Source organism: Mus pahari, chromosome 9 (genome assembly GCF_900095145.1).
Source record: "Mus pahari chromosome 9, PAHARI_EIJ_v1.1, whole genome shotgun sequence".
Taxonomy (NCBI): Eukaryota; Metazoa; Chordata; class Mammalia; order Rodentia; family Muridae; genus Mus; species Mus pahari.
In genome coordinates, this window is record NC_034598.1 from 32016710 (window position 1) to 32038416 (window position 21707).

Genomic DNA, 21707 nt, shown 5'->3' on the forward strand with positions numbered 1-21707 from the left:
TAGAAGATGGAACAACTCCAATGTCTAGCCACAGATGTTGGGGGTTGGGGAGAGATGGGATGCTCCAACACTCATGTCCAGTTTTGTCTTTTCTTCTTTTCTTTTCATTCTCGCTCTTTCTCTCTCTCTCTCTCTCTCTCTCTCTCTCTCTCTCTCTCTCTCTCTCTCTTTTCCTTTCATTTGTTAGTTTAGTTGGTTTTGGTTTTCGGGTTTTGTTTTAGTTTGGTTGTTTTTGGTTTTTTTGTTTTTAATTGGTTGGTTGGTTGGTTGGGTTGGGTTGGGTTTATTTTTTAAGAGAGGGTTTCTTTGTGTAACTTTGGAACTCACTCTGCATAGACCAGGCTGACCTTTAACTCACTGAGATCCACCTGGCTCTACCTTCCGAATGCTGGGATTAAAGGCGTATGCCCCACTGCCTGGCTTCAACTCCATTCCTTTAACGGGAGGTAAAGTAACCTCGTTTCACATGAATCCAACTGAAGAATACAGTCTCCCAACTTTATTTTCTGCAAACGTGTTTCTGGGGTACCACCACATCCTCGGCAGCTTTTGGTCCTTTCTAATGGAATGACACAAAAATGTTAAAAACCCAAGTCCCCTAATGTACCCATCAGAGGGCAGTGTTTTTGAAATGAAATGAGCTGCAGGCTCCTTGGAAACAAAGCAAGGTCATGGGTTGTGTATTTCTCTGTAGTGCAGTCTCTTGAACTGGAACATTCTGGATTCTCCCAACCCTTAACTTGACCCATGTAAGGTTAATGGATGTCAGGGGAATCTCGACACCATAGAAGCACTGGTTTATTAAGAGGGGAATGAAATTCAATGCTAGGATGTGTCGTTGAGTTGCTAGGTAACAGTGGGCAAGCCACTCAACCTCCCTGACCACCAATTTCCTTCTGTGAAATTAAAAGAACGGATAAATAAAACCATCTGAGGTCTCTTGAGCACGCTGCCTAAGGGTCTCTTCTATTGTCTTCTCTTTCAATGGCCTCTCCTTTTGTTTTATGTTGCTTTGTTTCATGTTTTGGTTGGTTGGTTGGTTGGTTTGGGTTTTGTTTCCCTTTACCAAACAGGCCAGTGAGAATCCAAATTGAAAGATGCATTCAAGATTCTCTAATTTCAGCCAGACATGGTAGTGCATGCCTTTAATCCCAGCACTCGGGAGGCAGACGCAGGTGTACCTCTCTGAGTTCAAGGATAGCCTAGTCTACAGAGTGAGTTCCAGGATAGCCAAGGCTACATGGAGAAACCCTGTCTCAAGGAGGTGGAAAAAAAAATGTCTAATTTCATTCCTAAAAGAACTCAAATTTCCTTCGTACATATTCTGTGCGTGCATAGTTTTATTTTAAGACCAAAGTCTTTTCCAAAAGAAAGAGAAAGAAAAGGAAAGGAAATAAAGCCAAGCCTAACAATGGCTCCCCGGGTTTCTTTTCTCTTTTGAAACATGGCAGTGGCATATGTGTGAAGGAGGCGTCACACATGAGGGCAAGATGTGGATGATGTCCAGCCAACCGCTGCCCTTCCCCTCCGGGATGATGGGCCAGTCACAGGAATACACCCCGGAGCTGTTTTCTCTCGGGGCAGCTCGTCTAAGGATGCTCCAGCTTCTGCTTCAGTCATCTGCTTTGGAAAACCATGTGCATCCCACCCACAACAGCTGGAGAACAGAATCCAGAGGAGCAGAGTGGCAAGGACGAAACCACGGGGATGAAAGTCATCTTTCTTCAGTCAGTCTAAGCCTCAGAAGGAAGCTCTGAGTGTCCGTCAGTAGGAAGAAATTCTGTTCTTCTGCATGTGAAAAACAGACCAGACCAGACCAGACCAGACCAGACCAGAACAGAACAGAACAGAACAGAACAGAACAGAACAGAACAGAACAGAACAGAACTGAGCAGTTCTATAGCATTAGCTGACTTCAGTCAGGAGTGCAACCATCTCGCAGAACTCTCTCCCTGGCACGACTTCAATCCCTGGCCAGCCAGGTCAGCCGCACACAGGATTGAAGTGAGCCTGACAGATCCGCATCTCTACCTGGGATTTTCTTCATATAAATGGGGTTTGTGTTTCATGAAACTTTAAAAATGTGAAGCCCTCAGAGTCTTATGAGTATCCACTACATCAACATCTAGATTTTAGATTAAAGATCTTAAATGTGTTTCCTAGTACATTTACATTTACTAAGTATGTGTGTATATAGGCGTGTGTGTATATGTAGGTATATGTGTATATATACATGCACATGCACATATAGACCAGTGCATGTCATAGCACAGATGTGGAAGTCGGAGAACAGCTTATGGGACTTGGATCTTTCATTCTACTATGTGGGTCCTGGGAAGCAAGCTCACTGCTGAGCCATTTCGCACACCTTTAAAAGGGCTAGGGACCTCATACATGCTGTCCACAGACTTCCTAGTAGCTGAGGATGACCTCGAACTTCCATCCTCCTGCCCTTATCTCCTAAGTGCTGGGATTACAGGTCTATGCCAACATGCCTGATGTACATGGGGGGGTGTTCAAACTTGGGGCTTCATGAAAGCTAAGGAAACATGGTCCCCACTGAGCCACATCCCTCGACCTTCTAACGCTATTTCAAACAGTGAAGACTGTAAAGACAGCTCTATCGAAAGGGCAATGTGCATGAAGCAGGACCTGAGCCAAACTGAGACCCAGAGGCAAGCGTAACACTCACTAAGGTGACTCACGCTTGTATTTATCAAACATGTGATGAGCAACAACAAGGCACTGTGGGAAGTCTACAAAGTGCAAAATGACCATACACCGTGGCAGTGTAAAAAGTCTCACCAGAGAGACATGAAGACAGCTTCCTGTTCCCTCTTAGAGTAGCAGTACAGAGATTCTGGTGACCAGAGAGACAGAGGCGAGATCAGAGCTCTCCTCATGCCCTACAAGGTCAGGCCAGGGCAGGCTTTATAAGATCGTGGACCCAGATATGTATAGTCCAGGCCTCTGATATTCTCCCAGGCATGTGGCTGGAGAGGAAGGCTGCCTTACCCCAGGCTACGCAGGACCTTGGCACTCAAGAGTCGGTCTTTAGCTGTTTACCCCGATCTACTAGGAAATCCCAGAAGTGGGGAGAAGTGATGCCTTCAGAGAAGCCATTAATAGGATAAAGATGAAGAGGATCAAAACTAGGGAGATGGCTCAGGGAGTAAGAACACTTGCCCAGCAAGCATGGGTTCAGATCTCTCTTGCTCACATAAAAAGCCAGGCATGGCTTTGAAAACCCATAGCCCAGCACTGGGGTATGAGACAGGCAAATCCTAGGAGCTGGATGGCCAGTCAGCCCAACCAGAGAGTCAATGAGCAACAGGTTCCCTGAGTGTGGTTTTACTGCTGTGAACAGACACCATGACCAAGGCTACTTACTCTGATAAGGACAACATTTCACTGGGGCTGGCTTACAGGTTCAGAGGTTCAGTCTATTATCATCACAGCAGGAGCATAGCAATGTCCAGGCAGGCATGGTGCAGCAAAAACCGAGAGTTCTGCATCTTCATTTGAATGTTGCTAGAATACTGGCTTCCCGTCAGACAAGGGTCTTAAAGACCACACCCAAAGTGACACACCTACTCCAACAAGGCCACACCTCTAAATAGTGCCACTCCCTGAGCCAAGCACATACAAACCATCATACTACGGTATAACATTTCATGCCAATAAGACAGTCAGTGAGCTGGGCAGTGGTAGCGCATGCCTTTAATCCCAGCACTTGGGAGGCAAAGACAGGTGGATTTCTGAGTACAAGGCCAGCCTGGTCTACAGAGTGAGTTCCAGGACAGTCAGAGCTACACAGAGAAACCCTGCCTCAAAACAAAACAAAACAAAACAAAACAAAACAAAACAAAACAAAAAACAAAAACAAAACAAAAAGACAGTCAGTGATAGAGGACAACACCCAGTGTCCTGCTCCGGCCTCCAAATGTGTATGCATGGACACACATGTGCATAGTATATCAGAGAGAGAGAGAGAGAGAGAGAGAGAGAGAGAGAGAGAGAGAGAGAGAGAGAGAGAGAGAGAGAGAGAGAGAGAGAGAGAGAGAGAGAATAATCTTCCCTCAGCCCAATCAGGAGGTAGTCAAGGCCCTCCCACCTCAGGAACATAAAGAGGTCAAAGTATCCACCAACCCGGAACTGAAGGGATGAGGGGGGAAAGCCTTTGATGAGGTAGGAAAACAGGAAACCTAAAAGAGAGCCCATCTTTTAAAATACTCTGACTTGAACTCTGGAAAGACCCACACACATGAAGGATAATTACCTAAGATGCTGAGTGACCAAGGCATCGATAGTCATTGACAGGACATGGCTTGGCAGACAAAATCATGATCAAATGACAAGCACAGCCCACTTGCCCTCAGAGCCGGATGACATAGGACAGAAAATACTGTTGAAAGAAAGGGTAAGGGTTGAAAATACTCTGTGATCACAGACCCAGAGTTAGGAGCGCCATGTCCCCCGGGGTCTGCAAAGCTTGACTAATGGCCTAAGAATATAGATGATGTCACTCCCCTAGGACACATGACCCCTGCAGAGATGCTAGCTGTAATCCAATCTTACTCGCCCCTCCCCATCCTACTCCTAAGTTTTGGGGAGAATTATCTGAAAACGCTGTCAAAAAAAAAAAGTTTAAGACGTGACTCACACATTTATACAAATATAAAATGGGCTGAGGCCACAGGCATTGCTCTGTTCACAGACTCAGTCATGCTCACAGGATGTGAGTCTTTCAAAGCATTCCAGTGTTAGATCACAATTACAGGATATATCATGGGGATCACAATTATAGGGATGCACACAATTATATCCCAAAGTGCATAATACTACAGAATAATAAGCTATAGTCTTTAGGGTTTTTCTCCACTAAGTCAAACGTTGGAAAAATCTACATGTAAACATACAGCCTCCATAAACTTGGGAGCAATAATTAGGAGCAATTAATTGTATTGAACAAGGTTTATCAGATAGGACTGCTAAACTATGCCCTGTGTGATTTTAGGGGTTGTTTTGGTAATCAAATCCAGGGCTTTAGGGCCTCATGTATCCCTGGCTAGCCCTCAACCTCCCTATGTACCTGAGGATGGCCTTAGAATTGAACCCAGGAAGGCACCACCATGCATATTATTGGGTGTTGGAGTCTGAACCCAAAGCTTCTAGCGTGATAGACAAGGACTGGTCCAGCTGAGCCACATCTTCGGCCCTTCTTCCCCCAGACGGTTACTAAAAAGACCTATGATCCACTTTTGACTTAGGCTCAAGGTTCTCGATTATTTTAATTTTGAAAGAGGGGTTGGGGAAAAAAAATCTCATTAGTGACAGAAGATAGAGGGATGCCTATCCTAAATGTTTGAAACCTGGACGCACACTGTTCACCTTGGCCTTGACCCATCGACAAAGAGGAAGGACGTGTGAGGGAAGACAGCGTTACTGGTTGGAAAGGTCATGCAGATGGCACCGGAGAACAGTAAAGCCCCTACCAGCCTCAGCCATCTGTCATCCCACCAGCGCTGCAGACTGTCGCAGTGAAGTCTGGTGTTCTCACCTCTCTGGGCCAAATGAGTCACCTGAGGAGAATTTTCTGGAGTGAGAATCACGGCAGTTCGATGTGCAAAGGCATCCCTGCGGAAACAACTCCCTTGGGTGTGTGAAGGCAGAGGGTTCTCCCTCTGGGGCCCCTGAAAGACAAGAAGAATCTAGAAAGGTTGGTGGGATAGCTAATCTCAAGTAAGATGTAGGATCGCCATGGAAACAAATCTCAGGGTCTGGGGGTGAGGGATTGCTTAGCTTAAGTTAATCTAGGAAGCAGATTCATGCCAAAAAACGGTAGTACCATTCTATGGGCTGGAGCCTTAGACTGAATAAAATGAAATGAAGCTGAACACCAGTATTGATGTTGTCTACCTCCTGACGGTGGATGAAATACGGCCAGCAAGCTCCTGACTCCACCACAATCCCTCCCCTGCCATAATGAACAGCATTCACTGGAACTATAAGCCAAAATAAACCTTTTCCTTTCTTTAAAATTCTTTCTTTTTAAGGATTTATTTATTTATTTTATGTGTATAAGTGCACTGTAGCTGTTTTCAGACACACCAGGAGAGGGCATCAGATCCCATTACAGATGGTTGTGAGCCACCACAACCACTTGTCTCAAAGCAATGAGACAAGTAACTATGGCCAACGAGCTGCCTCCAGTGATAAAGGAGACCCTAATGACTTGGGTTCAACCCCCAGATCCCATGACGGAAGAAGAGAACCAACTCCCAAACGTTGTCTTGGACCTCCAAACACAAGCTGTAGCATAAATATGCACCTGCACTCATACACACACACACACACACACACACACACACACACACACACACACACAGAGCTTTTCATACTGAATGTATAAAAGTCATTGTCAGTTACATACACTTAACATGTGAAGAAAAAATAGTGTCCCCTTAGAATGGGCAGAATCACTAAGACACTTTTCCACAAAGGTGCTAAGATGGACCCTTGGAACGGATTGAGACTGGCACGAAAGTAAGTGACCAGGAGTATAAAACAGAGGAGGAAGATCAGACGGACAGTTCAAATGAATTCTACTAAAGAATTTATCTAGAAGTAAGTGCTTGCAAGAGTGTCGGGAGCTTGGAGCCAGCACAAGTTGCTGGTGGTACAACTGCTACAGGAAATCAGTTGGATGGTTTCTCAAGAAGGTAAACCTAGAATTCCCGTGATGATTTAGCTTCTGGTGTGTACCCCCAACTAAAATCAGGCATTCCAAAAAGTACTGTACATAATGTGAATGGCAGACCTATTCACACGAGCCCGAAAGTGGAAACAAACTGAAGATCCATCAATGGATGGATGGATAAACTGTGCTATATCCATATTTTCCCTTTGAGAGAAGGTCTCGCTCTGTAGCCCTGGCTGACTTGGAACTCACTATGCCGACAAGGCTAGCCTTGACCTCACAGAAATCCACCTGCCTCTGCTCCTCAGTCCTGGGGTTAGAGGCATGGGCCACCATGCCCAGCTGTATACAGAGAATTAGGTGGAATATTTTTCTACAATAAAAAGCAATGAAGGACCAATGCATGCTACAAGATAGATGAACTTCTCAAACATTACACTAAGTGAAAAACCCCAAACACAAAATGTCATGCTTTGATTCCATTTGAAAGAAACAACAGAAAATCGGTTTCACAGATACAGAAAGATAATGGCGGCGACCTGGGGCTTGAGATAAGAGGGAAAATGGTTAGCAGTTTGTTGGGGCCAGAGCTTTAACCCTTGACACCAGCCGCTGTGAAATGCCACCAGATGATACAGTTCGAAGTGGTGGCTTTTCTGTTATGTGAACTCTACCTCGATTTTAAAAGAGAGAGAGAGAAAGGGGGCGATATCAGGACAATAGTAACTGTAAAAGTATCTTTTATTCTCCTGAGGTAATTATTATCTCTGAGGCTTACTGTCTCAATCTGCTAACCTAGGGCTAGATGCTTCTGGCCTCTGTACAATCTTATCTAAGCCTAGAATGTTTTCAGCCTCTGAGACTTACTGATGAATAAGCTCATCTCTTCCTGGCTCTTTCTGAGCTGTAGCTGGCTGTTTCAATCTCCTCTCTCTCTCTCTCTCTCTCTCTCTCTCTCTCTCTCTCTGTCTCTGTCGCTTTCTCTGCCTCTCCTGAATTGCTCTGCTTGACCTCAAACTAACTCTAGCAGTCTGTTCTAGTCTTCTGACTCCTCCTCATTCTCTGGCTCGTTCTGTCTTTACTTGTGTTAACTTGCCCTCTCTTCAACCTGTCTGTAAAACTCTCCCAGGAAAACTGCCTCCTTCCTTTCTCTCTCTGCACTGTTCCTCAAATAGTTTCTCTTTGCTCTCTCTTCTCATGAGAGCTGGGCACATCCTAGACTGCCAAATCTTTTTCTGATTCGTCAGTTTGCCTGTCACTCAATTGGATATCACAAACATGGATGCTTCCTTCTACACACTAATTTTAAATTCATTGTTTGGGATTAAAGGTGTGTACTAGGGCATGTCTGTATTCCAGCCAGAAAGATTAAATGAGTGTGCTAAGGCTGAGCCACATCACAACTAGAAACAGGTATTTTCAGCAAATAACACAACCCTGGGGTTCACAGTGTGGCCAAATACCCTGCAACAAATTATAGCATCAGCTTCCTATAGCTCTGAGCCCCAGAATGACACACCCGTCTTTGGAATGTGAAAAAGTCCAGAGTAAGCTGGTTTGGGAAGAAGGGGCAAGAAACGTGCAGAAACGCAGACTTTATGCGGAAAGCAGGGGTTTGAAAAGCACACTAGTTCTGTTCTTGAATTACGTCATGGTGCCTCTTCTGAGAGGAGTTCTCACCTCTAAAAATAGAAAAGAATATTTTTTTAAAAAAAAAATTCCAACAGTAAGGAAGGAGCGTAGGAGAGTGAGAATTCACAGCTTAAAGACTTGACCTGAAGATAAAGACCAGAGACTGAGAGCTTTCTTAGCCTCACAGGTCAGAGCTGGAGCTAACAGTAGCCTAAGTGGTGAGGGAATGATGCTCACTCTTCTGTCTGTCTGTCTGTCTGTCTGTCTGTATCTGTGTTTGTCTATGTATGTATGTATGTATGTATGTATGTATGTATGTATGTATGTCTCTGTCTGTGTCTATCTGTGTCTGTCTGTCTGTGTCTGTTTGTCTCTGTGTTTGTCTGTCTCTTTATGTCTGCGTGTGTCTGTTTGTCTGTCTCTGTCTGTGTCAGTCGGTCTCTTCCGTGTGTCTGTCTGTCTCTTGTCTCTGTCTCTCTGTATATATCTTTATGTATACACATGCATATGATATATATATATATATATATATATATATATATATATATATATATATATTCTTTAAAATCATGTATGTGTGTGTATACCTAGATGAGGTTATGTGTGCTGCATGTGTGCAGATACCCACAGAGCCCTGAAGAGGGCATCCCATCCCCTGCAGTTGGAATCACAGGTGGTTGTGAGCCACCCCATGTAGGTGCTGGGATCTGAATGAAGGTCCTCTGCAAGAGCAGTGCATGCACTTGGACCACCGACCCATCTCTCCAGCCCCTCTAGCTGTATTCTTGTTGTTCTTGATATTATTTTTTCCCACTATGACTATGACTATCCTTTTCTGCTTGAAACACACAACTAAAATAAATTCAGGCCTATAGCAAATCAGTTCTGCCATCCCCTCCCCAGCTTCTCCGTGTTCACAGTCAAGGAAAATCTCGCTAAAATAATATCTCTCCAGGAAGAGTAAAGAGAAACAGCCCAGCTGTTCACCCTGGCATGTTCAGAAGGGGACTTCTGCTTTGGTCCTGGCTCTGGGAGGTGATTTAAGAGGCAAACACCTTTAATCCCAGCACTCGGGAGGCAGAGACAGGCCTTTCTCTATGAGATCAAGGCTAGATTGATCGACAGAGGGACTTCCAGGATAGTCAGGGCTACACAGAGGGACCCTAGAGAGAGAAGGGGGGAGGAGAGGAGAGGAGAGAGGGGAAAGGTGAGAGGAGAGAGGAAACAGACGACAGCACCTCTGGGCATGAACTCCTGTGCAAGATGCCCTTCCCAATCCTGTTTTTCGTCCTTCAGCAGTGGGTTCGATGACTTCTCCAGCAAACCCCATTCTCTCGGCACTGTTAACTTTAATGCTACGCTGTTTAGGTAACAAACATAAAGTGCATCTTACGTGCATTCTCCACTTCTGAAGAGAAGAACCCAAGGCCCAGGAAGGTCTAGTGTAGCAAATGTCCCTCACAGTGAAGTAGCTGAGCCAGGCTATGAACCCAGCCGTCCTACATACAGTCTCCTGGTCTTTCGTCTACATTAGGCATAGCTTCGTGGCTCCTCACAAGCACACTCAAGGACTCGGCTCCTAAACAAGCTTTTAATTCAGCTGAAGCAGGCCCATCAAGCTATAGCAGAAAAAAAGTACCTACCCAGGCCAGGGCTCAGCAAAGCTGAGCCTCTGAGCCAAATTTCACTACTGCCTGTTCTTATAAATAAAGTCTTACTGGACCATAGCCACACCCAGTTACTTACGAGTCAACTATGACTGTCTGCCTGAGGTAGATTTCACAGTCCCATGGAAGAGCTGAAGAACTGCAATAAAGATTGTATGATTTGTAAAACCTAAAGACACCTTGATAGGTGTCCCGCAGCAGGAAGTTTGTCCCCTGCCTTACATCCACATTGATCTGGGAAGCATCTTGCTCTCCCATGGCCAGTGTTAGAATCACTGTGTGAGAGGAGCAGAAGAATCTTAATCCTTTGCAATCATGTCATTTCTCTAGATGTACTTTCCTTAATACATCTCCATAGCATGCTCCCTTTCTCTCATCCTTTTTTTCTAGAATACACTATCCCTCCTCAGAGTCCACACTATCCCCTGTTTCACTTGCAGGGAGCGATTCCACAGCCGCCATCAGAGGTGCTGTGTGGACATTGGTTTCCTTTTTCTCAGTATCCAGAGACCTGACCATGCCCTTGGGCATAATTTAGCACAATTGTAGGTCAAGGTGCCCTGCTTCCCTCAACCAAAGATGCTTGAGACCAGGGCAGTTCAGGTTCTGTTCCCATAATTTCACATCTTGAGTTCAATCACTCACAGAGAGAAGCTCCTAAGAGCTGGTTGATCCGTTAGCTCTTCCTTTTCAGACCTTTGCTTTCTGTTCATCTGAAAGCTACCTCTTTCCTTCCTTCCTTCCTTCCTTCCTTCCTTCCTTCCTTCCTTCCTTCCTTTCTTTTGTTTTGTTGTTGGTTTGTTCTTTATTTTTTTGTTTTTCCAAGATGGAATTTCTCTGTAGCATCGACTATCCTGGAACTCACTCTGTAGACCAGACTGGCCCCCCAAAATCACAGAGATCCATCTGCCTCTGCCTCCAGAGTGCTAGGATTAAAGTTACCACCACCCATTGAAGATTGCCTTTTTCAAATCTGGTCATGACTCCAGGTACAGGTGAAGTCCTCAATAGATCCCTTTAAAAGTTAAGTTAGAAAAACCAGTATCTACACTTGTAATCAGATCCGCCTGACAGCGTTGACCCAGAAAAACCTACAGGGTGGGAGAGCTTTAACAGACATATAATTTGTTTCCTTCTGAACGAATTGAGGTTAGGGAGGAAGTCCTCGACTGAAAGTCTACACCCTGGGAATTCAATTTTTAAATGCTGGTGATGTGGCTCAGTTAGGAGGGTGCTTGCCCTGGCTTTGACCTTGACACCACATAAACGGGAAGATGGGCGCTGGAAGATGACAGGTTAAAAGGTCAATGTCAGTTGGAAAGCAAGTTCTAGAACAGCCTGGGCCACATAAGACCCCCATCTCAAAAGCAATCCACATATTAATTCATAAAGCAAAACATACGTAATTCAGAAAACAGCAGAATCACACCTCACAGATTTAAATCGAGCACCAGTGGCTGATGTTCCGTGGATTCTTATTGTTTGGATTTGTGTCGTGTGTGTGTGTGTGTGTGTGTGTGTGTGTGTGTGTGTGTGTGTGTGTGTGTGTGTGATCGTATGCTACCTTTATGCTGAAACGTTATTAGCCCCCATCCCAATCCCCACCCCACACCTCTTGCCTTCTACCTAAGAACCTGCGTCTGTCATTCTGTATTGGAAAAGGTAGAGTTGACATTGTTTAATGTCTCCCACAAAGAACTGACAAGATGTCAGCGCACAGTTTCTAACTGGGGTCCACTCAAGGTGGATGTTACTGTGGGAACCTGGGAGCCAGAAGGACCCAGGAAATCAAAGAAAAATAGATTTTAGTGGATGTACCACAGCGGCAGGTCGTAAGATCAAATTGTCCATCAGGCATGAAGAGGACTGTTTCTCCTAAATAACAAGAGAAATGAAATATGCGCGCCTGCGTGGAGAAATGCAGTTTGTGCCTGCGCAAGGCAAGCTCTCAGTGGGAATCCTCGGGGTCCCTGAGTCCATCAGTTATCTGTGAATCAATCTCCTCCGCCGTGGATATCACTAGACATCCTGGCAAATGGATGACTCTCAAGATAATAAGCTCAACTCCCTTGGCAATGAAAAGCTCATTATCTCTTGGGCAGCTCACTTCACAATTAGGCTAATACTAGTTAGATGTCTCATAAGGCTGACTTGAGTGAAACTGAGGCAAGATAGAAAGATGGAGATTTTAGGGAACATAGGAAGAGAACGCAGTCCTGTGTGGGAGTCAGGAAACTTCAACATGTCAATAAAGCCAAAATTGCCTACAGATCAGTGTCTGCTTTCCAAAAGGCATTTCATACAAGATGTTTAAAGCATCGTCTCAGGCCCAGAATGCCTATAACCCTGTGTTTTACCATATCAGCCCTCCTCTCTACCCCAAATCTAAATGAAATCTGTAATTTCATTCACAAAACCCAACTCAGACACTGGAGAGATGGCTCAGTGGTTATTGAAAATTGTTTTCACTTTCTTCTTTTGCAGAAGACCCCAGATCAGTTGCTAGCACCCATGTTCGGCAGCTTACAACGGCCTGTAACTCCAGCTGCAGGGGACCTGGTGCCTTCTTCTGGCCTACCCTGGCACCCATACACATGTGCACATACATGCACACATACAGATAAATAAACACAACATATATCCTTTTTTTAAAAATCACTTCTACCTTTATAATTTCATTTACAAAATAAAAACCTTTAAGATAAGAAAAGTTAGAGCTGGAAAGATGACTCAGCAGCGGTCAAGAGCACTGACTGCTCTTCCAGATGGTCCTGAGCTCAATTCCCAGCAACCACATGGTGGCTCACAACCATGTATAGTGGGATCCGATGCCCTCTTCTGGTGTGTCTGAAGACAGCTAGAGTGTACTTACATATATATAAAATAAATCAATCTTAAAAAAACAAAAAGATAAGCAAAGTTCTCCCATTCCCACATTTTTACTTAATTTTCGAAACTTAACCTGAATTTTAAGCTTTATCTTTACATTTTTTATATATAAACTGCATGCTTTGAGAAATATAACTCAGAAAGCCAAGGGTCATCTTTATAGCTAACTCAAAGACACTAAAGCAGGTCTCTCCCATACCTCATCTTGGAATTAGGCGCCATCGCTTCTCTTTATGAATATCTATGTAAACACCTAAACTTGCCAATTTTGTGTCATCTTGACTCATATGGCAATTCTCTTCCACATAGTCAAGGATCTAAGTTTTCCTCAGCTTAAGTCCTTCAGAAAGCAGGAACAACCTCGGGATGTTTGTGGACATATTAAACTGACAAAGTCACATCTCTAATGCTTCCCCACAGTCTGCTTTAATCCATCTTGGCTTAAGTTATTAAGTTCCACCTAAGTCACCATGACCCCTGACCTAACTAACACCCCCATGTGCTCAAAATCATCTTTCTTTTATTTATTTATTTATTTATTTATTTATTTATTTATTTATTTATTATATTTAAGTACACTGTAGTTGTCTACAGACACTCTAGAAAAGGGAGTCAGATCTCATTACGAATGGTTGTGAGTCACCATGTGGTTGCTGGAATTTGAACTCAGGACCTTTGGGAGAGTAGTCAGTACTCTTAATTGCTGAGCCATCTCTCCAGCCCTCAAAATTATCTTTCATGTGACTCGAGTGATTTTTATGTCCCTGTTTATAGATGTGTTAATTATATCCTGGTAAAAGGAGACAATATTCGGCCTGATTAATAAAGAGACTGCTTGCATTTGTGTAATTGCACCATTCTGCAAGGTTCTGCCACTCTAGACTAAAAAGAGCAAGACAGACAGCAGGGCCTAAAGAGGTGGCTTCTCAGTCAAGAGCACCAGCTGTTCTTCCAAAGGATTCAAGTTCAATTCCCATAGCCCATAAGGTGGCCCACATCCAGCTATAACCCCAGACCCAGAGGATGTGATGTCCTCTTCTGTCTTCCAGCCTTCCTGGGCCATCCCATGCACAGTCATATGTGCAGGCTAAACATAACATAAAAATAAAAGTGAGCAAATAAGGCTGTGTGTGGTGACGCACGCCTTCAAGCCCAGCACTCCAGAGGCATAGGCAGGCAGATCTCTGTGAGTTCAAGGTCAGCCTGGTCTACACCACGAGTTGCAGGACAGCCAGGGCTAGAGAGAGAGACTGTTTCAAAGCAAACAAATAAACAATCAAAATATTTTTTAATTAAGAAGAAAAAGTAGTTAGTAACATGGGGGACTAAGAGGGACATTGACTGCCGGGCATGGTGGCATTCGGGAGGCAGAGGCAGGCGGATTTCTGAGTTCGAGGCCAGCCTGGTCTACAGAGTGAGTTCCAGGACAGCCAGGGCTATACAGAGAAACCCTGTCTTGAAAAACCAAAAAAAAAAAAAAAAAAAAAGAGGGACATTGACTGTAGTCACAGCAGTCAGGGAATCGAACCATGAAGAGGTTGACATCTTCAGGCCAGGAAGCAATGGTGGTAGCACACACTTTATTCCCAGGACTCAGGAGGTAGAGGCAGACAAATCTCTGTGAGTTCGAAGCCAGCCTGATCTACAGAGTGAGTTCCAGGACAGCCAAAGCTACCCACAGAGAAACCCAGTCTCGAAAAGACAAGAACAAAAAACAAAACAAAACCCATTTGACCGCATCAACCTGGATCAAGACTTCGGGGAGTCTGATGCCAGACAATTCATTCTCAACAAATATGAACACAGTATATAATTTGTATAAAAAGTTTCCTGGTCGGGGCTGGAGAGAGGGCTCAGTGGTTAAGAGCAGTGACTGCTCTTCCAGAGGTTCTGAGTTCAATTCCCAGCAACCACATGGTGGCTCACAACCATCTGTAATGGGGATCTGATGCCCTCTTCTGGTGTGTCTGAAGACAGCGACAGTGTGATCATATTAAATAAATAAATAAATAAATAAATAAATAAATAAATAAATAAATCTTCAAAAAAAAAAAAGCTTCCTGGTGTAATGCAATCCCAAGTGCACAAGGATTGCATCAAAACATGACTCGCAGTACACTCCACGTCATTTCTTCCAAGAAGATGGGTTCTTGAGATTAGAGACCTGTATTAGCCCTAAGAGCCTAAGGGCGGGTTTGGCCTGGTCTCTGTCATACAGATAGTAGAGAGGTCATTGGGCTATTAGCCACCTCTGTCCTGGTTGTAATAACTTGGGAGAGCCTCTGGCTATACAGATAAAATAAGGGTGATTAGACAGTTATCTCTGGTCCTAATTGTGGGAGCTTGAGGAGTCCCTGGCTATAAGGGTCATTTAGATTACCATCCACCTCTGGTCTGATGGAAGAACTCGATATGGCCTGGCCCAACAGATCAGGCAGGTCACCCGACTGTTAATCATTTCCAATTCCTGCCTTTCTGGATAGATGGACAGGTTTTTCCATCTTTCCCATTGGAAAGGCAATCCAGCAGCGTGTTTAACATTCCTAGTCCCCCTGAACCTAAAGATCTGTCACACAAGGACCTTCACGCTGTGCTCCCAACAGGGAACAGGCTGAAGTATGCAGAGAGGATTGTCTGGCAGGAGCCATGAGCTCTGGGGACATGGGATGACCTTACAAGAAAAAGACTGGGTTGGGGGAAGAAATGCCCTTCCCCCACTCTTCTTGACTTCAATCTGCCAGAACTCTCCATCAGCCAAATGCAATTGGAAGCTTAAGAAAAGGGGGAGTCCATTATTGCAACTTGTAATCCAGCCCAGAGGGGTGCCCTGTCATGTGTGCCCAGTAGCAATGCTCAATTTTCTTCTGGGAACTGCCTTCCCAGTCTCCTTCCCTGTAATTTAAACAAGAATGATGGCATTGCTGGCTTCCAGGAAAGTCACACGATTCAGGCCTGCCCAAACACAGCATTTCAAGCCACTGATTACACTCACTGGTTCAGAGACAGATATTCAACCAGCTAAGGACAATGAGGAACGAGAAAGACAAAAGCTAGCTTCTCTGAAGGGAAGATGTTAGCTGAGAGCAACTGGAAGCCACCTTGCTCTCCAAGGAGAAGCCTGGAGAAAAGGAAATTTGACTTAAGGAGAAGAAAAGCTAAGGGAGAAGAAATCTATACCCCGGTGACACTCTGGTCATTTTAACATTGTCCTGAAACCCATGGTGCCCACTCTGGTCTGAAATGGAAAGAACATTGAAAATATAAGATTCTACAAGATAAAGGCCACTGCTGGGGTATAAGTTCAAACCCTGGCTCCTTTCTCTTCCAGTTAGTTACCACTGGGAAATCCCTCATCTTTATGAAAAGTTGACTTTAAGTCAGAAATTATGATGCCCTGCCAACCTTTCTGTGACCGATTTTAAAAGACGACATAGTTAAAGACCCCTGAAAAGCAATATGCAAATGTCACGGGTTCTTCCGTGGGTCATCCCCACCTTCATATGTACTACCATCAGGACAGTGTGTTCTACAGTTAGGAGCACACAACATTCTAAAATTACATCCAGGGCTGAGTAATGACATATTGAAAAGCAGCTGCGAGAAACCCTGGCCATCTCAGCGCCGCCAAATGGAGAAAGAAAGGAAGAAATGGACTAGATTGGCTTTATTTGAAAGGAGCGGAATGGAATTCACATCTAAGACACAGAATGATGAGAAAGAGGTTGCTGGATTGAGAACGACACCTGAAACGATGTCGGGGCTGGAAGACAACGGGGAAACCTGCAAAAGCAGAGAAAATTAGCCCATGCTGGGGGCACTGTGATTCAGGCTGCAACTGTCACAGCTGAGAAGCTACAAGTCAGAGCTGGTGTCAAACGCAAGATAGAGTGCTTCCTCCCAGACAGGGGGTCTGCTCAAAGAATACCCATGAAACACTGAGGAAGCATGAAAACAAAGAAGCCTGTGGAAAGGACCTAAGGCCAGGCTCAAAACAACAAAAATATCAAAGACCCTGGTGCAAAGGTGGACCCTGGCAATAAGCAAGGTATCCGTGCAGTCTACCCGGTGGCCAAACCCCATGTGGAAATTCCAAGACCAAAACAGAAAAAAATCCACTGCACAGCAAGAAAAGGTCTTACCACAAGAGGAGGCAGAAAAACACATGTGCAGAAGCCTTGGTGTTCTTGTCAGTGGCTTGCTGTGCAGATATGAATACCAGACTTGGATGGACCACTGGAGGTTTTTTCCTGGTCCAACAAGCCAATTATATTACAGACAAAAGCCAAAAAGCAAAGGGGGTGGGGTGGGTTGAATGTATTGTAGGCACACTGAACACAAAGAATTTTACCAATGACGGGAAAACCAAAAGGCGCATCCAACAGAAACTAAAATGTCCTGCAAGGTGGTGGTGTGTGCCTTTAATCCCAGCACTTGAAAGGGAGAGTCAGACAGTACTCTGGGAGTTCAAGGGCAATTTGCTCTACACGGTGAGTTCCAGGCCAGTCAAGACAATATAGTGAGACCCTGTATCAAAATAGATAAAAAGTTTGTATTGTCTCAAGTGAAGAGAAAAAGCAGAATTCTTGCAAAATGCTTGAAAGAAATTAGTTCAAAAATGCTCATCAGCATCTTCTTGGAGAAAAGCATTGAGCTGCATGCTCAGTTGGGCAGGAGCTGTAAGAAACAACATCATTTTCTTCCTGTGGCTAGTAATCCAATCAGAAAAAAAGAATCTCATTAGCTCAATGTTCCAATGTTAAGCATTCCCCTCCTGAAGGGGGGGGGGGGGAAATGTGCTTGTAAGATTCAGGAAGTGCAATGTTCAAAGCCCAGGAAGTAGGCCACACTTAGAAAGCTCAGGAAGTTCCTGAAAGTTGAAAGATTCACAATGTAGAAGAGACTCTTCTGCTAGCCCAGATGCCTGCAAGGGGAGCAGACAGCTCCAGGAGTGGAATTTTTCTGAGTCACTGACTGCATTGTGGTGGGCTTCTTGATGATGCAGCTGCTTTTAAGTCACACCTCACCTGGATGTCTGAAAACTACCCAAATTAACTCACTGGTTCACCCAGCCAGATGTGAGCAGGATTGCTTCTTCAGTCTGTTGTTTATGTCCTGAGTAGGATAAGCAGACCTTTGTTCACATCTCCACAGGAAAAAACACACAACATATTAAATTTTTCAGGTGAGATGGCCCCAGCATAGGTGGCTTAGAGCCACAGTTTGCTTAATGCAAAGTTACAAAGGAAAGAAACCGTGAGTTGTTCTGTCCCATCTAGGTGGCTAGAGGAAAGGAATAAATCAACTAGGAGGGGTCTGATGACACCTGTTTTGTCATAACTGTAAGAGTGGACCCATGATTATCAAAGATTGATAGCCCAGACTCAAGGCATGCAACAGCAAAGAGAGAGAACCTGCATGCAGAGGGCCACCATACATCAGGATGGAAGAGAGAGGTGTGGCCTTAGCAGGGTCAGTTTAATGCCTGTCAGGGTAGGCGTGGGGGACTTTTACCTTTCTTTCCCTTGATTGGCTGGTTCTATCTCCAGGAATATGAGTAAGGCTCTGAGGAGCTTTAGGGGACTTTTGCTGATTGACTATACTTGGCTCAAGCTAGGTGGTGGGGCAGCTTCTACAACTCCAGGGATAGTTTTTCCTGGAATTGACTTGTTTTGGACTTTTCCAGTTCTGGGAAACAGAAACTTAGGCCAAGTTTCCCAAATTGCCAGTTTGGAGCCTGTCATGGAGTCAGCCTGGCTCTAGCTTTTCTGTCCTCTCAACAACCACCTCTTTTCCAAGGACATATCACCAAGTCTTAACACTTCTTACAGAATCTTCCTTCTCCCATGTTGTTGCTCTTTCCCTCTTCTGGACCACTGTCACCCCTTACAACTGCTCTTGGTTACTATATAAGTCATCTGTCTTGCTGTGACCAAACACCCTGTAAAGGCAGCTTAAAGAAGAGAGTAAGTTGGCTTGGGCTCACCCGTTTGAAGTTCCAGTCCCTCAGGGCAGGGGAGGGTGAGTAGGAGCAAGAGGCAGCTGGTAACTTTGTATCCACAATCAGCTATGATGCCAGAAGCATGAGACAGCTGGCAACTTTGTAGCCACAGTCAGGTGTGGCAGCAGGCACACGAGGCAGCTGGCAACTTTGTAGCCACAGCCAGGAAGCAAAGAGAGATGAATATACTCAGTTCACAGTCTGCTTTTTATTCAGTCCTGGCCATAGCCAAGGAATGGTTCAGATAACAATTCTGGTGGCACTTCCCACCTCAATTAACCTAATCTAAATAATCCCTCATAGAGATGCCCACAGCCTCGTCCCTTCAATGATTCTAGACCCAGTGAGGTTGATAGTCAATCTAAACCCTCATATTTATCATCCAATTCCCGAGAATTCCTCTGATTCAGAAAGGCAGACATCAGGATTGGAGAGCAACACTGGGCCTGGCTTGAGCATCTGAAATCTCAAAGCCCACTCTGGGTGACACACTTCCTCCAACAAGGTCACACCTACACCAACAAGTCCACACCTCCTAATAGTATATCTCCCTATAGGCCTATGGGGGAGGGAGGCATTTTTATCCAGGCAGGCAGGCAGGCAGGCAGGCAATTACATGTAGAACAGATTATAGTATGAGTGCCATGGGCTATTGAAATTAAAACTAGAATGAGCACAAAGGTTTAAAGAACATAACAGGAGAGGTGGGTAGGGATGCAGCTCATTTAGTAGAGTGTTTGCCTATCATGCATGAAGCCCTGGCATGGATATTTTTTTTCTTAAGATTTATTTATTTTATTTATATGAGTATATTGTAGCTGTGTTCAGATGCACTAGAAGAAAGCATCATATCTCATTACAGATGGTTGTGAGCCACCATGTGGTTGCTGACATTTGAACACAGGACCTCTGGAAGAGCAGCCAATGCTCTTAACCTCTGAGTCCTCTCTCCAACCCAGCATGGGGAAATTTTTAATGAACAATTTTACAATAAATGGTTTTTGTTTTATAAAATTCTTGCATTATCCATCAGAATCAGAATAATTTGATGGTTTTGACTATTTCTACTGTTTCCTTATAACTACCATTTACAAAGACCTTTTTGGAAAAAAATCAGCCAGTATTTTAATTTTATCTCAACAAATCACTGGAAATTGTAAATCTGCCATGAAATAAAGCTGAGAAATGGCAGAGATTGAACTTATGGTATTCTGCATTCAGGTGTGACGCACATGGGTCAGAAGGATGGCATCTGCCAGCTTCCTCAAGACGGGTTGGTTTATTACTGGCGAGAGGGGTCAGCAGAGAACAGCACTTGTCACAAAGCTGATGACTTGAGCTTGGACCCTCAGACCCCACATGTTAAAAGAAAGAGAACAACTCTCAAAGTTATCCTCTGACCTCCACATGTACCATGGCCTGAGTATATGCACACACACACACACACACACACACACACACACACACACATACACACACACTCAATAATGGGGGGAAAAGAAATGTGGTATTTTTTTCAACACAGACTTGCCCATTTTTAATGACAGTGAGCATCTATGTCCAAGTGATAACTTGTCCCTATGATTTTGTTTGTTTGTTTTTGTTTTTCGAGACAGGGTTTCTCTGTGTAGCCCTGGCTGTCCTGGAACTCACTCTGTAGACCAGGCTGGCCTCAAACTCAGAAATCCGCCTGCCTCTNCCTCCCGAGTGCTGGGATTCAAGGCGTGCGCCACCACGCCCAGCGCATGCCCCTATGATCTTAAACATTCCTTAATTTAAAACACAAGCAGCACGAGTCAGGTCCCGTGACACACCTCCCAAAACTGGACTGTCTTTAAAGATTTCAAGGACAGAGCAATGCCTTGCCTGGGGGCTAGGGGGCGCTGTTGCCATGGTGCAATTTAACATCTTTCTACTTATAGACAGGTCAGATTCTAAAAGATTGCCAAGGCACTGCCCATGGTTAGGGATGGAGGGAATAAACGCATTTCTCCTGAGCCTCAGCTTTCTTGTCTCTAATGTCCATAGCTAAGACACCTGCTATTCAAGTCATTAACTAGGCCCTTTGTAGAGTCCAGCCTGGGCAAGGACCTTAGAATAGGTCAAGCCTACTTCCTTACAGAGGTCCAGTCTCAGAGGCAGCAGAGGCCTGGGGTGGTGGCTCACACCTGTAACCCCAGAATTCTCGAGGCTCCGGGTTACCCTGAGCTGCACAGTGAGTACCAGCCAGGGTTACATTGCAAGCCAGGGATGTGTCAAAACAACAAACTCGAGACTGGCAAGGAGACTCAGCAGGTGAAGGTGCTTGCCACCAATCCTGGTGGCGTGGATTTACACTCCAGGACCCATTTGACAGAAGCAGAGTACTGACTTCAGCCACTTGACCCCTGACCTCCACATGTGTGTCATAACACACATGCCTATACACATACACACTTAAGTAAATAACATAGTAAGAAAAAGTTTAATGAGCAAATAATCACTGAGCTATCTAGTCTAACGCACATAACATGAAACAGCACGGACCAATAAAGTCAGCTCAGGCTTCACACTAGATAGTTATTATTCCCAACACTAGTGTAAATAATTTAATCCTTCCCATACCTCCACTTCATAAGTGAGAGGATTGGCCATACAGAATTTTATATGTTAACTCTCTCTTTTCACAGAAAAACTATCTAATATTACAGGACTTGGGAGTGGGGTGAGATTTGAACCCAGGCTCTCTGGCTTCAGGGCGCTGAACTGCACTAAAAGCCTATGCTGCTTCCCAAGGGTGAGTGATAGCCTAGAGAGGGAAATGGAATGGGCAGGCAAGATG